This window comes from Eleutherodactylus coqui, chromosome 7 (genome assembly GCF_035609145.1).
Source record: "Eleutherodactylus coqui strain aEleCoq1 chromosome 7, aEleCoq1.hap1, whole genome shotgun sequence".
Taxonomy (NCBI): Eukaryota; Metazoa; Chordata; class Amphibia; order Anura; family Eleutherodactylidae; genus Eleutherodactylus; species Eleutherodactylus coqui.
In genome coordinates, this window is record NC_089843.1 from 134195519 (window position 1) to 134212117 (window position 16599).

A 16599-nucleotide genomic window follows, 5' to 3' on the forward strand; every position below is an offset into this window, starting at 1 on the left:
AATGGGAGGGGGTGAGACGATGGCAGAGCCCTGTCCTGCCCCATCCCATTGCTGGTTGAAGAGGAGGGTAAGGAGCTTAGCTCCACCCCCATCCTGCACCCTCCCGTTGCAAACAGCCAGAGGGGAGGAGAGAGGAGGTGAGCCAGTGAGGGGGAGGGAATTTGTGCGTGTGTTTACAAGTTTGCACAAAAGTCATATTAGACAACCAATCAGCTCAGTACAGTGGGCAATTATTGACTCTTCTTGTCTCAATGTGATGTGCTCATTCACATTTTGCTTTTCACCAATGCAATCAGCACTGTCTCTGGTCCTGTAAACTTAATAAGGTTTCCGGTTGCAATGGCCCAGGTAATGTCACTAATATTATTTCCTGTTGAATCTGATGCAAGTTTGGGGGAAATGAACATGGTGGGTAGCCCAAGCCCACATGATGTGTCCACATAATGACACTAAAAGGGAGCCTGTCATGTCCTCACAGTACCATAATCTTAAGTTATGGTGCTGCTAGGGATGGTGAGCAGGAGCCAGGTGATGTATTTTTTATAGTCTCCTGCTCTTGCAATCCAACAATGTCCCACTCTGAAGTCAGTTCACGGCTCAAAAATCAGACTCTTTTCAGAGCGCCATATGTGTGCTCTGTTGTAGAAGTCTATGGGAGAGCACATGCAAGGGACTCTGAAAAGAGTCAGATTTTTGTGCTTCAGAGGGGGCCACCGTTGGATCACAGGAGCGGGTGAGTATAAAAAATACATCACCCGGCTCCTTGTCACCTCTCTTAACAGCACCATAACTTAGTTTATAGTGCTGTGGGGATGTGGCAGGTTCCCTTTAATGATTTGTTATATCTGGTTTATTAGCTTCCACTATAGTAACACTGAACAGAAATAATTCCGTACTTCCAAATTAACCAATGTAAATGTTTTATTACATCATATTACTTTTCTTGGAATTTATGCCCAGTTAAAGAGCCTGCTAATGTGTAGATACATTTTGAACAATGTAAATTTCCCCTCACTATTCTACGCAGCACTTATTGAAATGATTTGTATGAAGTATACTATTTTTGAAGTAATCACTTAATTTAGGTGATACTCGAAGGGTATGATAGCCTTTTCAATCAGGTATGCCTAATTATTATTCGATGCATCGGAAAGCCTAAACGATAATCATCCCGTGTACAAAGGCTATTAGTAAAACATTACAAAGGTTAATTATGACAAAGCTGCATTCTCAGCATCTGAGACCCTGTTCGTAAAGATTTCACAACTAAAAATGTCTTTTGCACATATACTTCTTGCTATTACACGGCACAAATATTATGCACACGACACTACTGCATAAAGTATAATTCAATATTCTCACAATATAATTCAATACTTTCACACTACATATAATCACTTTCTCAGTATTTTCACTACATTTTATTTGTCTCATCCTTATGTATTTAGAATCAAATGAGAAAAGATGACACTTATGAAAATCTGTTTGGAGGGAGAAAGAACTGAAGGCACCTGTTACCCTCGCTCTTTGGGGGATCTTTTTATTAAAAGCCTTGCTGGTGATGAGTAAAGTCGTCCTGATATCTGGCCATCTCTGCTGTCCACAGTACAGTGGTTTGTGGAGACACATGATTTAGAAAGAATTTGCCTGTCTACCATTACTGCTTTTAATGTGCATAACACATGCATGCTGAAAATCTGATCAGTATGGACATGGACGGCTCTGTTGTTTTGACTTTTTTATTATAAAATACATAATTTTAAAAAACTTTTAATATTGTTTATTTTTTCACTTATCTGTACTCTCTTTTTAGACATGGCGGGTAGTATTATTACTGTGGACATTATGGGTTAGGAGATTATGTTTGGAAAACAAAGCCAGGTTGCTTAAATTGTACCAGGGGCGGGCATGATGAAGTGCGGGGGAAGGGGGGAGGAGGGTAAGTTGTGTGAACACCCTCGCGCCCTTGATGCCCTTAACCACTTCAGTAGCAGGTTTATTATTACCATGTCAGCACAGGTTTTTTCTGAGATTTTTCTGAAGTAATTTGAAGTGGCAAATGTGTACAGTGGCACAATAACTGTGTGCCCTGGCCAGCATTTCAGCAATAGTGCTGTCCACGGAAATCTTCTGGGGTTTAACTGCATGGTCAGTGCAGAAACCCCCAGAGATTTTCCCGGCATGCCACTAAAGAGGGTAATCCACCACTGCTCTGTACACAAACTGTCTCCCATCCAGAACACCATTGAAGTAGATTGTAAGCAAGCACCAGTATATCGATGATTATGATACTGCATAAAGCCTGCTCTGCCATCCCCACATGGTAATGGAGCCTGCGCTGTGCCCACATAAACTAATACAGCCCCCTCTGTGACCCACAATTTCATACTGCCCCCTCTCTACTTCCTTCATTGTCATAGCCCCTCTCTGCCTCTTACACTCCACATCTCTGGAACCCGCACCTCCTAAATTCCAGCTGGCAATTCAAGAATAACTTTCCTCTGGATGCTGTGGTGTCATTGCAGCTGCTTTGTGCAGAGCCCACTCCCCCTCTTTTTAGGCAGTCATGGATCCCAGGGAAGCCTTGTCCCTGGGGCGGTCGCCCAAATCGTTCCAATGCTAACCCGCCATTGCATGTTATTTATCATAAAGGAGTTGTCAAGAATTACGTTTTTTCTAGTATAGGCCCAAATTGGGAAAAAGGTGCTACAAATAAATTACATTGGTGACTTGTAGGGGTTGAACAAAACATTTTTCCCCTTTACATTAATGGAGCTCCCCCTCTTTAGCTGCCTGTAGACAACGTAGCTTAACCATACAATGCCCCTTCACATACAGTCCCAAACTCATGTGGCAGCTTCCTCCAATAGATCTGGTATTCATTCAGTATCAGATCTTTTACTTTTATTCTTTGTTTATTATAAAACTAAATATAAATTATTGAAAAGAAATCTACAACAGATCTACAAGAGAAGGAGCGTGCTTGTTTGCTTGTTTTTTCACATGTTGGACACCTCCAACTTTCAGCAATGCACACATTTTCAGGCAAGTAGATCTCTTCTAGCCGTCCGTCTTCATTCCCTGCAAACAGGCAGTCGTTCATAGATGAACAACTTCTGTTAACACCGAGCGAGAAGCGACTGGCGACTTAGGAGCGATTTCTTGCTCAGTACTCTGTCAGGTCCCACTATTACGTGGGACGACTGTCACTGGAAAAAGCTTGTTTCAGTGATTTTTTAGCCAATAGTCGGCCCATGTAAAAGTCCCCTAAGTAGAAGGAGACAACCTTTGTGTTACTCATTTTACCAGTCCTTGCTGTTGCAATTCACTCACATGATCTTATAAATATGCCACCATCAGGATTTATGTAGATGGTTACTTTTATACACTACCGCTCCATGTGTAAAGAAGCTAGTGTAAAGGCCCATTTACATGGGACGAAAGTCGGGCAAACTTTGCCCAGCACTCGTCCCCGCACATACTTGCTTTCATGCTGCTGCACAGGAGCGAGTATCGCTGGCTCACAGCGGGGAGGCTGCAGGAGGTTTCACTCCTTGCTCTCACCCACCCCTCTCTATTGACTTAACATAGCAGCCATTCAATACTGAATGTCTGCTATTTACACTGAGCAATCAGCGATCAGCTCATCGTCCATCGTTTATGCTGCATAAACAATGGACAATCAGATGATTGCTCAGTGTGAATAGCAGCCGTTCAGTACTGAACGGCCGCTATGTTAAGTCAATGGAGAGGGGCGGGGGAGAGCGAGGAATGAAACCTCCTGCAGCCTCCCCGCTGTGAGCAAGCAATACTAACTCCCGTGCAGCAGCACGGGAGACAGTGTATGCAGGAACAAATGTCAGGCATCGTTTGCCCGACATTTGTCCTGTCTAAATCGACCTTTGGAGAGCGCACACTTTTGTCTTTTCTCTATCCTTGCCACAACTGTACATGTTGATGTCTGCTCCTATGTTTCTTGCTATCAGAATGACAGTGACAAGAATTAGCTCATAATTGGTAAATCACAGATATATTAATTGCTTTTCATAATTTAACTTGTTAAACAGCTTTACTAATTCACACTTCAAAGCATTAGTGTGATGAGTAGAATAATGGCACAATGTATTGTCTGGTAATACAAACGAGCCTGGTGGTATACGCAGTTGAGCTAAGGGCCCTTTTTACCTGAGCATAGGCGTTTTTACGTTTTCACATCCACGCCGTTTATTGACTGAATGGATGTTTTTCCACAATCACGGCTAACGTTTTCTTCATTCACACGACTGTGAGCGTCAATTTTAGTGAAAAAATACGTTGCACCCCGGAAAACCCTCGCAATGCCTTCCAATGTCTATATAGAGGCACCTGTAAACGTTTCCCAGCGTTGGACACTGCTAAAATACCTCTCCCTCCCTTACTTTGTCCAGCTCCCATAGGAGTCTATGGGAGCCACTGGCATATATCGGGCAAACGATAGCTCCAGAACTATCCTTTTGGATGCATATATGCATTGGCATATATTTCGGACGCGTATGTTCTATTTTTCACGGTTCAACTGTTTTATGTGCCGTATATTCACCCATGTGAACGGATACATTGGAGACCAATGGCTCAGATGGTCGCGTATGTCGGTCAGGCGTGAAAACATAACCGTCTATGCGCTCATGTGAAAGAAGCCTAAATGTGCAGTTAGTATAAACCACAGCATACACTATGCTGATATTTGTACAAATGTGGATGTCCTATCTGCTGCAAATATCTGTTTTCACCATCTGCTGCAAATAACAGTAGTGTTACTACAAGATATTAGCATTTACTAGGCGAAGTCATGAGTTTAAACATTTCCAACCAAATCTACAGGTTCAGATTAGAAGATTCAACAATACACACAGAGAGATTTACTTAGACTGGCATTTCGTAAGAGGAGTAACATGGGGGGGGAAAACGCAATTCCGCCATCTTTGGGCAGGTCTTCTATTTACGGTGTACATACTGTGGCAAAAATGACCAGGTAACTTTATTCTGTGAGTCACTATGATTACAACAAAACCAAATATTTATGTGTATATTGTGAGGGATTAGCGTTTAGGATCGATAGCAACCTGAGCATAAGCAGTCAGAGACAGTGACACTTTTGATAAAGTCTTTAGTCCAGGCTTGGCCTGGGTTTATTTCCAAGCAAACAAAGCAAAATACAGGCCTTAACATCAGGCAAACACAAAGTAAATCCTGCTCGTCTGAGCACTTACTGAACATGTAGCGTCCCTGTCTACACACTGGTAATACAAATGGCTCCAGCACACAGCCAGCCAGGACTCTCAGACCTGCAAAGGTCTCAGCTCTCTCAGCCCACCCGCTGGGCTAGCCGGGCTCCCTGCTCCACAGAGCCCTCTCTCTGGCTCTCAGCCAGATGCTCTCTCTATCTCTGACCTGAAGGCCCAGGCTTTATAAGGCCTGGTACCAGCCTCACCTGGTACGTGGGAGTGGCCATCCCACCCTTCGCTTTGGTCACTCCAGGAAAAGCCGGCCCGGATTATGCGGCTTGGAGCCACTTACTTGCTACACCGTGTCAGTAACTTAATGTTACTGACACCATACTGCCGGCTTCCTCCACCGAGCCCAGGCTGCTCGGTGGCACGTATCTGGCCAAGTGCTCCCCAAAGCCTCATAGGAGAGCATCCTAGGTGAAATGTAATGGCCCTCCAGCACTTTGCCGGTCACTGTCTTACATACCCTCCCCCTCTGTTCGAGCCTGTGGGGTCGGACACCTTTAGCCGCCATACAATGCGTCCTTGACCAGGCATCGGCATTGCCCTGTAGCTTTCCGGCCCTGTGTTTTATGACACCAGTACGCCCTGGTATATCGGAGAACACATCCGCATTACGTCGTATAAATTCCCTAGACTCTTGCTGTTGGGACTTGGACAGGGACCCTGATACACACACCTCTGGGACCTCACCATGGGGGGTGCTCACTGCAGTCAGGGCTTCTCTGTCCTTCCATGGCTTAATTAGGTTTACATGGTACAACTGTTCTGGTTTCCGCTTACCTGGCTGGTATACCTTATAATTTACCTCTCCGACTTTCTCAATTATTTCATAGGGCCCTTGCCATTTTGCTAGGAATTTACTTTCTAGGGTGGGCACCAACACTAGTACCCGATCCCCAGGGTTGAAGGTTCTCACCTTGGCGGACCGGTTATATACCCGGCTTTGGGCTTCTTGAGCCTGCTGTAAATGTTCTCTAACAATGGGCATGACCGCCGCAATTCGATCTTGCATGAGGGAGATGTGTTCAATAACACTCCTGTAGGGGGTGGACTCGTGCTCCCAGGTCTCCTTAGCTACATCAAGGAGCCCTCGGGGATGTCTACCATAAACTAATTCAAAGGGAGAGAACCCAGTGGAGGATTGTGGGACTTCACGGATTGAGAACATTAAATATGGCAGCAGACAGTCCCAGTCCTTCCCATCCTTATTGACTACCTTTTTTAGCATGCTTTTTAGGGTCTTATTAAATCTCTCAACCAGACCATCCGTCTGTGGGTGGTACACAGACGTCCGTAAGTGCTTAATATTCAGCAGCTTACACAATTCCTTCATGACCTTTGACATAAAGGGGGTTCCTTGGTCCGTCAGGATCTCTTTTGGTATGCCCGTGCGGGAGAACATGTGAAGTAGTTCCTTTGCAATACCCTTGGATGACGTATTGCGTAAAGGAACGGCTTCGGGGTAACGGGTGGCATAGTCTACAACCACTAATATATGTTGGTGACCCCGGGCAGACTTTACCAAGGGCCCAACTAGGTCCATAGCGATCCGCTCAAACGGCACCTCTATGATGGGCAAGGGCACTAAGGGGCTCCGGTAATGGGGCATAGGAGCTGTTATTTGACACTCCGGGCACGACTCACAGTAACGTTTTACATCACCATGTACCCGAGGCCAGAAAAAACACTGAAGGATGCGTTCCTTAGTCTTTTCCCTCCCGAGATGACCTCCCAGCACATGCTTGTGCGCCAGGTCTAAGACCATCCTACGATAGGACTGAGGTACCACCAGCTGTTCCACAACCTCCCCACGGACCTTGTCAACCTGATACAACAATTCCTGGTTGACTGCCAGGTGTGGAAACACAATATCAGCCCCTGGAAATTGAGGCTCCCCATTTATCACTTTAACATTTTCCCTGGCTTTTGCCAAGGTGGGGTCTCGGAGCTGCTCAGTTCCGAAGTTGGCACGTGAGACCTCTAAGTCAGGCATAGCAACTACTTCATCCTGTACCTCCGTCTCACCCGCCAATACTGTTAAGGGGAAGTTATCCTCATTCTCTTGGGTCACCCCTACTGCTGGAACCATACCCTCAGGGTCAAATGGTTCGGGACACACATCATACACATTTGCATCATCATGAACCTTATTTGCAGACGACCCTCGGTGTCGCCACAAGTCCCAAAATAGGGGAAAGTCTCTCCCGAGGATCACGGTGTGCATTAAGGATTTTACGACGCCCACCTCATGGGTGGCAAGTCCACTAGGAGTATCAAGTCTTACAAGGGCAATAGGATACTCCTTGGTGTCCCCATGCACACAAACAACCCCCATGCGACGGCCGGTGACGGTTGTGGGATCGACCAGGCTGGAGTGCACCAGCGTAACCAAGCTCCCTGAGTCCAGTAGAGCTGTTACCGCAAAGTCATTCACTTTTATGTGACATAATGGTCGATCAGTCTTTGACGCAGTCTCTGCAGAACATACTGGCCGTGCGAACATCGACCTCCACCGGGCAGAGTCACAGTCCATGGGTTCCACAGTGAGGGGACAGTTGGCGGCAATATGCCCGGGCTCACGACAGCGCCAACATAGTATGGGGCCCCGGTCCCCTTGGGGTTCTACCCGGGACCGGACTGTCCAGTTGGGACTCCTCTTCTGTCCCACATGATCCCCCTCTGAGCCGCCTCCCCTGGGGACACTTTTGACACCCCTTACATATGGAACAGTCTTACCAGGTGCTCCGGCCGACTTGCTGTTCCCGGGGTTGGAACATCGAGGAGGCACGGCTTGCAGTAAGTCCTCCGTGGCTTTATACCTCTCGACGAGGCTCACGAGTTGGCCCACATCCTGGGGACCTCCTTGTCCCACCCAGCGCTGGATTGCGGGGAGCAACGAGCGTATAAACTTATCCAGAACCACTTTTTGTACGATCTCTGCCGGGCACGACTCCTCCGGCTGCAGCCACTTTCTTACCAGGTGGAATAGGTCGTACATCTGGGAGCGAGCTGGTAGGTCGTCCGTGAAAGTCCAGGTGTGTACGCGTCGGGCCCGCACATGGGTGTCCACGCCCAAGCGTGCCAGGATCTCACCTTTGAGCTTATTATAGTCCTTGGCATCCTGCTCACCGAGGTCAAAGTAGGCCTTTTGGGGTTCTCCCGTCAGGAAAGGCGCTACTACCTCAGCCCACTGAGGCGCCGGTAACTTCTCCCTCTCGGCCACTCTCTCAAAGACCGCGAGATAGGCCTCGATGTCATCGGTGGGTGTCATCTTTTGTAAGGCCGCCTGTACCGCGGTACGGGTGGTGGGGAGTGAACCAGATGTCCTCTGCACACTTTGCGCCACCGCCAGGACTTGCTCTTGCAGCTGCTGGTTAATCTGCTGTTGCTGCACGCTTACTTGCACCAGCTGCTTTATCAGTTCTTCCATCTTGGCTGTGTCGGGGTGCTGCGCCGTTGCAGCTTTCACCCAGGACATGGGGGTTACAGCACTCTCCAGTCAATCGCTCCTGGGCAGTTGCCCTTAGCAACAGTTCAGCTGCTGCAGCAAAATGTCCATTAATTGGTGTATGTCTCTTTAAGACCGCTGCCCGCATCCAAACACCATATGTGAGGGATTAGCGTTTAGGATCGGTAGCAACCGGGGCATAAGCAGTCAGAGACAGTGACACTTGCGATAAAGTCTTTAGTCCAGGCTTGGCCTGGGTTTATTTCCAAGCAAAACAAAGCAAAATACAGGCCTTAAAGGGGTTGTCCCGCGGCAGCAAGTGGGGTTATACACTTCTGTATGGCCATATTAATGCACTTTGTAATATACATTGTGCATTAATTATGAGCCATACAGAAGTTATAAAAAGTTTTTTACTTACCTGCTCCGTTGCTGGCGTCCTCGTCTCCATGGTGCCGACTAATTTTTGCCCTCCGATGGCCAAATTAGCCGCGCTTGCGCAGTCCGGGTCTTCTGCTTTCTTCTATGGAGCCTTTCGTGCAGGATGCCGGCTCCGTGTAGCTCCGCCCCGTCACGTGCCGATTCCAGCCAATCAGGAGGCTGGAATCGGCAATGGACCGCACAGAAGAGCTGCGGTCCACGGAGGAAGAGGATTCCGGCGGCCATCTTCACAGGTAAGTATAGAAGTCACCGGAGCGCGGGGATTAAGGTAAGCGCTCCGGTAAGCTTTCTGTACGTCCCTGCATCGGTGTTGTCTCGCGCCGAACGGGGGGGGGGGTTGAAAAAAAAAAAACCCGTTTCGGCGCGGGACAACCCCTTTAACATCAGGCAAACATAAAGTAAATCCTGCTCGTCCGAGCACTTACTAAACATGTAAGCGTCCCTGTCTCCGTACTGGTAAACAAATGGCTCCTGCACACAGCCCGCCAGGACTCTCAGACCTGCAGAGGTCTCAGCTCTTTTCTAGGCCCTGTAGGCCCAGGCTTTATATGGCCTGGTACCAGCCCCACCTGGTACGTGGGAGTGACCATCCCACCCTTCGCTTTGGTCACTCCAGGAAAAACCGGCCCGGATTATGTGGCTTGGAGCCACTTACTTACTACAACGTGTTAGTAGCTTAACACTATACTGCCGGCTTCCTCCACCGAGCCCAGGCTGCTCGGTGGCACGTATCTGCCCAAGCGCTCCCCAAAGCAGCATAGGAGAGCATCCTGGGCGAAATATACCTGCCCTCCAGCACCTTGCCGGTCACCGTCTCACAATATATATATATATATATATATATATATATATATATATATATATATATATATATATATATATATATATGCTTGCTATGAGTGGGCATAGACTTGAGTTATAATTTATACCATTTTTTCTGGCATAAATGTATCAGTCAGATGTTGGACCTGCCCCCTCCTCCTAACCCTGCCCACTTTCATTTCCAAAAGTTTTGAGAGAAGATAAAAATTACTAATTTTAGCAACAATGTGGCATATTCAAAAATTTGTGACTTTTTTAGACCAAATGACTGGTGTAAATCATTAAATTAATTAAGGATAAATTTGTGATTTGTGAGAGTCCAACCACTGGGATCGCTGCCACTCAGGAGAATTGGGGTCCCGAAGTTCCGTGGATGAATGGAGCAATGGTCACATGTGCACCCTAGTGCTCCATTCATTTTAATTGGACTTTTGAGAAGAGGGAAGTTGGGAAGGTTCAGCACTTGGCTTTCTCTAAGAGTCCCACTGAAATTGGAACAGGATCGGTTAACTGCTCTAGAGCTTGCAATTCTTCCATTGTGATCATGTCAAGCAGGATAGTCAAATCCTTGCAGGTGAGTTAGGTGATCTATCAGGGTACAAAGGACAGACACATGTGGCACACAGCGGATATTGAATTAAAATATCATCTTTATATATATATGAACAGGAATTTCCTGTATTTCCATGACATTTGCCCCTCTTTAATCATTCTCTTTCAGCCAGTCTTTCTTATAATGATGCATAGGCATTGCTGAATGGAGAAGGCTTTCTCTAGAGTCTGGGTCGTTCTCTAGAGTCCATTCGTTGAAGTGTGCAAACTCGGCTCGCTGTAGATCATAGGAACTATAGAGTCTTTTCTCTGGAATAAAAAAGCAACACTCCAGCCTTCATCATGTAGGCTCGCTCCAATCCATGGCTTTCCTCCATTAGTGGAGATAATTATTGCTCCTGAAACAAAGCCTTGACTAATAACTATTATATGCCATGGTCTATAAGCAGTGAGGTGTGATTTATGTTTTACTAGAGATGTTGGCTGCTATGAACCTGTTCTGGTCACCTAGATACATGGGCATACTGGAGGGCTGCAGGAATTGATGAGCTGCACCTATGCATCACTCCTCCGTGTATAGTTGTTTGGTTCTGACATGGGAATGTGAGGTTTTAGCAAATATTTTCTACAGTCATGAAACTGTTTCATTAACATGTATTATATATTTAGTGTGAGGATGCTATAAAACCTGATAGAGGTAGAGTAAGTGTTCATATATGTGTATGAACACCACATGATGGCTCGATACAACTCGGAGGTTGTATGGGTCTGTAATACTGTAATACAGCCATGTGCATAAGAGAATTCTCCATATGAACATAAAAGGGTTAGGATACATCATCAATATCAGATTGATGGAGGCCAAATCTTGGCAACCTCACCAATCAGCTATTCAATGAGCCCAAGTGCTACCGTCTCTTCATGTGACGTCAAGTCCATTGGTCACATAGCCTTTCTGCAGCTCAATCCCATTCAAGTGAATTGTCGCTGACCAGGACCTGTGGCTACTTAATGTACATCCCTGTGCTTCGTATACAGTAAACCCATGACCCATGACCTATTCAACAGCTGATTATCAAGAGTGCCAGGAGTTGGATCCCCACCGATCAGATATTGATCACCTATCCTATGAATAAGTCATTAGTATCTGAGTCTTGGAAACCCCTTTAAATGAACACATTTATGAAACATTCAACGGAAATCCTATTATGAAATACAGACCACTATGAAGAATATTGCTTCGTAGTCGGACAGAGGTTCTGTGTTGTGTTTTATACAAGTTCTCGTCAGGTCGTAGATTGCAAGACCTCATGTATAACATATTATTTATTCTATTATGCGCATTTATAAGTAAAGTGAAGGTTTTAAACAATTGAACAAAGACATCTACGGTATGTGATCTATCAATTAGTATCTACTATATATAAATACCAATTCCCTAATATAATGTTATTACTGCCTCAGGGATACGTGGAACGGGAAATACCTTGTGCCTGACATACATGAACCATTAGCATGACCATTTCCGACAGCCTTTGAGAATATGACACCTCCAGTCATCCAGCAATTGGCCATTGAATCCATTTACCTGTGCCTTATTGCCCGCCATTTCCAGTGCCGGTCTACTCAACGTTAAATGAATGAATACCAACAATTGATTGAGAACAAGCTATTGTATTTAACAAAATAAGAAGGAAAATCAGATACATATTCTTTTATCATTGACAGTAAGCCAGATGAGTAGGTTTCCTATTGATTGTTTCCAGTGTCTGACACATGCAGAATTATTGTCACATCTCTCCTTTGTGTTTCGTCAGCCAAGGTACGAAATCTTATAGGATTGAAGCACCTCAATCTAAGACCCTACTCCAAGAATTAGACTCGATTTTCTCTTTTTAAACATGATTATTCTGGAAGATTTGAGTTGAGCACACGGGCAAAATGTTACATTCCAAAAGCCAATAAAATATGCGGAAACCCCATTGGAGTTAATTATTTTTCATGCTCCAGGTGAGCAATTCTTAAGATTATTGACACCTTGTTATTTCAATGTGGAAGCGCGTGGAGGAATAAGCCATACAAATACGCAAGGCAGATGACAGTGAAATAGTGTTATTTAACACTCCAGTATAAATCATAAGCCAAAAGAAATATCAGGCTTGACAGTTATTTAAGAACATAACAGAATGTTAAATCCTCTCTGAAATGTGTATTCATGTAGACAGGAAGTGATGCCCAGCACTGTTTTACATGGACTTCTAGAGTTTGATGGCAATGTGTTCCCATTATTGTACCCTGCGACAAACAGTAAGGTTTTGTTTAGTAGCTAATACCATTTACACCTAAATGTTCCTCCCGCTAGAACATGCAGTCATATTATGTCTATTATCGAGGGACAGTGCTTGCTATGAATGTTCTTGCCCGATCATTGGGTCCTTAAGATTAGCACTCAGCCGGTTCATGTATGCATCTGCAGTCTGGGAGTTTATCAAGATTGGGACTTTTCATTCGTATTAGCACACAATTTTAAGAGGACCCTAGCATAAAACGAGGCGTCATGTGGCAGACATTCCTACGCTGCTGATTGATGGCCGCTATACAATCATAATGACCATAAGTCAAAGGCTAATGTGGCGAGCCAGACAGCAGGGGGTCACGTGGCACATGTGGCTTCCGTGCTTTTGGTTGAGGACCGCTAATGTAAAAGTATCCTGATACTTCTAGCATTGTGGTATCACCACCTAAGGAGTAGTTCTGGCGGATACACCTGTCCATGTACATTTTGGTGTGATCTGTTGACATTCTATGTTCTATTTTAGCTGAGATGGCACACCAAAGTTCATCCTACTATAGTACAGACTGCATCTCCTAGCTGCACAGGGCATGTCGCACCAGCTTTCTAATCGTTACCACTTACTGTACATAATTGTATCCTGATACAGAGTTCAACCTAGAAGTCAGTGCCTACTGTAGCTGCCTAGTAGATGTGGTCAGTCATTAACTACTATGGGCACTGACAAATTATCCATATACTCTGAGATCAGCAGAGGAAGAAAAATGACAGGAGTAACTGCGGGTTGAATGCTTACATCCGACTAGCGGGCAATGGAGGAAGACTATGAGCGAGAGAAGAACTTGTAAATCTAGTGTTTTCTTTAGAAACACAAAGGCTGCAGTTATTCTATAGGCTACAGCGGCTTATATGCATAATATTTAAAACTATTAAGCAAGTACTATGCCTGGTACTTTTCTCTTTGCTCCGTGACTTGCTTTTGTTGCAGCATTTCGGCCGCAACCAGGAAGTGGGCGCAGGGTGAGGTTATGACATCAGCATCGGCCTATGTGACTGCAACATCACTTGCATCGGACACCGACATGAATACATCATCTGCTGGTGTGGGGTTTAATAATTCGTCGGCGGGGAGGTGGTTTAGCCAGCCATCTAATCAACTGTTATTCAAGTATATTCTGGCCTCACCTCTCAGAGGGCACCGGTTATTCATCTTCATGGGGGAGTTTTGGTCTGGTCTGGTTTGCATCATGCTTTCAGTTAAGTCCCTGGTGTCTTTACTTGTTTAACTGGTATAGTAACATCTGCTTTCTAATACCACTATGTTAGTTGTTATTTACATCTTTCAATTGTCACCCCTTTTGTTACAACCTATGGAGGTCTACGTTGCCCTCAGGTTCCAGATGTGGAGTCGCCCTTGTCAGGACGATCACCCTGCTTATAGGTCAGGTTTTCTAGTATTAGTATGAAAGGGCAAAATTTTACTTTCCTCATGTTTTAGTTTCGTTATTAATAGTTTCGTTCTCTACATTTACACATAGTGTGTAGGTCTGTCCATTTTGGACAACTATTTTGTCTGAACTGAACGAGGTGTTTGGCATCCAGCTTGCATATAAGTGTCCTTCCTAATTATACCTTGATTTGCATCTTTGGGCAGTTTGTCTAGTGTGGTGTTATGTATGTATATATGTGTGTGTTTGTGTGTGTGTGTGTGTGTGTGTATATATATATATATATATATATATATACACTACCGTTCAAAAGTTTGGGGTCACCCAAACAATTTTGTGTTTTCCATGAAAAGTCACACTTATTCACCACCATGCGTTGTGAAATGAATAGAAAATAGAGTCAAGACATTGACAAGGTTAGAAATAATGATTTGTATTTGAAATAACATTGTTTTTACATCAAACTTTGCTTTCGTCAAAGAATCCTCCTTTTGCAGCAATTACAGCATTGCACACCTTTGACATTCTAGCTGTTAATTTGTTGAGGTAAGCTTGTGAAATTGCACCCCACGCTTCTAGAAGCATCTCCCACAAGTTGGATTGGTTGGATGGGCACTTCTGGCGTACCATACGGTCAAGCTGCTCCCACAACAGCTCAATGGGGTTCAGATCTGGTGACTGCGCTGGCCACTCCATTACCGATAGAATACCAGCTGCCTGCTTCTGCTGTAAATAGTTACTGCACAATTTGGAGGTGTGTTTAGGGTCATTGTCCTGTTGTAGGATGAAATTGGTTCCAATCAAGCGCTGTCCACTGGGTATGGCATGGCGTTGCAAAATGGAGTGATAGCCTTCCTTATTCAGAATCCCTTTTACCCTGTACAAATCTCCCACCTTACCAGCACCAAAGCAACCCCAGACCATCACATTACCTCCACCATGCTTAACAGATGGCGTCAGGCATTCTTCCAGCATCTTTTCATTTGTTCTGCGTCTCACAAACGTTCTTCTTTGTGATCCAAACACCTCAAACTTGGATTCATCCGTCCACAACACTTTTTTCCAGTCTTCCTCTATCCAATGTCTGTGTTCTTTTGCCCATCTTAATCTTTTTCTTTTATTGGCCAGTCTCAGATATGGCTTTTTCTTTGCCACTCTGCCCTGAAGCCCAAAATCCCGCAGCCGCCTCTTCACTGTAGATGTTGACACTGGTGTTTTGCGGGTACTATTTAATGAAGATGCCAGTTGGGTACCTGTGAGGCGTCTGTTTCTCAAACTAGAGACTCTAATGTGCTTATCTTCTTGCTTAGTTGTGCAACGCGGCCTCCCACTTCTTTTTCTACTCTGGTTAGAGCCTGTTTGTGCTGTCCTCTGAAGGGAGTAGTACACACCGTTGTAGCAAATCTTCAATTTCTTAGCAATTTCTCGCATGGAATAGCCTTCATTTCTAAGAACAAGAATAGACTGTCGAGTTTCAGATGAAAGTTCTCTTTTTCTGGCCATTTTGAGCGTTTAATTGACCCCACAAATGTGATGCTCCAGAAACTCAATCTGCTCACAGGAAGGTCAGTTTTGTAGCTTCTGTAACGAGCTAGACTGTTTTCAGATGTGTGAACATGATTGTACAAGGGTTTTCTAATCATCAATTAGCCTTCTGAGCCAATGAGCAAACACATTGTACCATTAGAACACTGGAGTGATAGTTGCTGGAAATGGGCCTCTATTCACCTTTGTAGATTTTGCACAAAAAAACAGGCATTTGCAGCTAGAATAGTCATTTACCACATTAGCAATGTATAGAGTGCATTTGTTTAAAGTTAGGACTAGTTTAAAGTTATCTTCATTGAAAAGTACAGTGCTTTTCCTTCAAAAATAAGGACATTTCAATGTGACCCCAAACTTTTGAACGGTAGTGTATATATATATATATATATATATGTGTATATACACACATATATATAGTGACTATGGTTCATAAAACATGTGTTACTTTATCTGGTATTAGATGTGCAGCAGAATTAGTAATATTTTCTGAGCAGTATGTCCAGTATTTTTTGGGCATTAGTATACTGTTTTGTAGACACTATACTCTTTCTCTCATCTGTGTGGCACTATTTCTATTGATACAAATGTAGCCAGTGGTTTTGGTTGTGTGATATGTAAATTCTAATGAAATTGATTATGGCAGGCTCCACATCTAAAACAGTTACAGCGGTAGTTTATGAACCTGTGTACTAAAAGGAGGAGACAATGTACAGCAAATGGAGATGGGCTTTAAATAGATTTGGTGTCACATCAATTACGTCTAACAGTACTTTGTTGTAT

The 16599-nt window shown here is 44.6% G+C and overlaps 1 protein-coding gene across 2 annotated transcripts in view; it reads left to right on the top strand.

The window, feature by feature from the left end:
• MAML3 (mastermind like transcriptional coactivator 3) overlaps positions 1-16599 on the top strand; it is a 322946-nt gene that overhangs the window by 142802 nt on the left and 163545 nt on the right. The window lies entirely within an intron of this gene.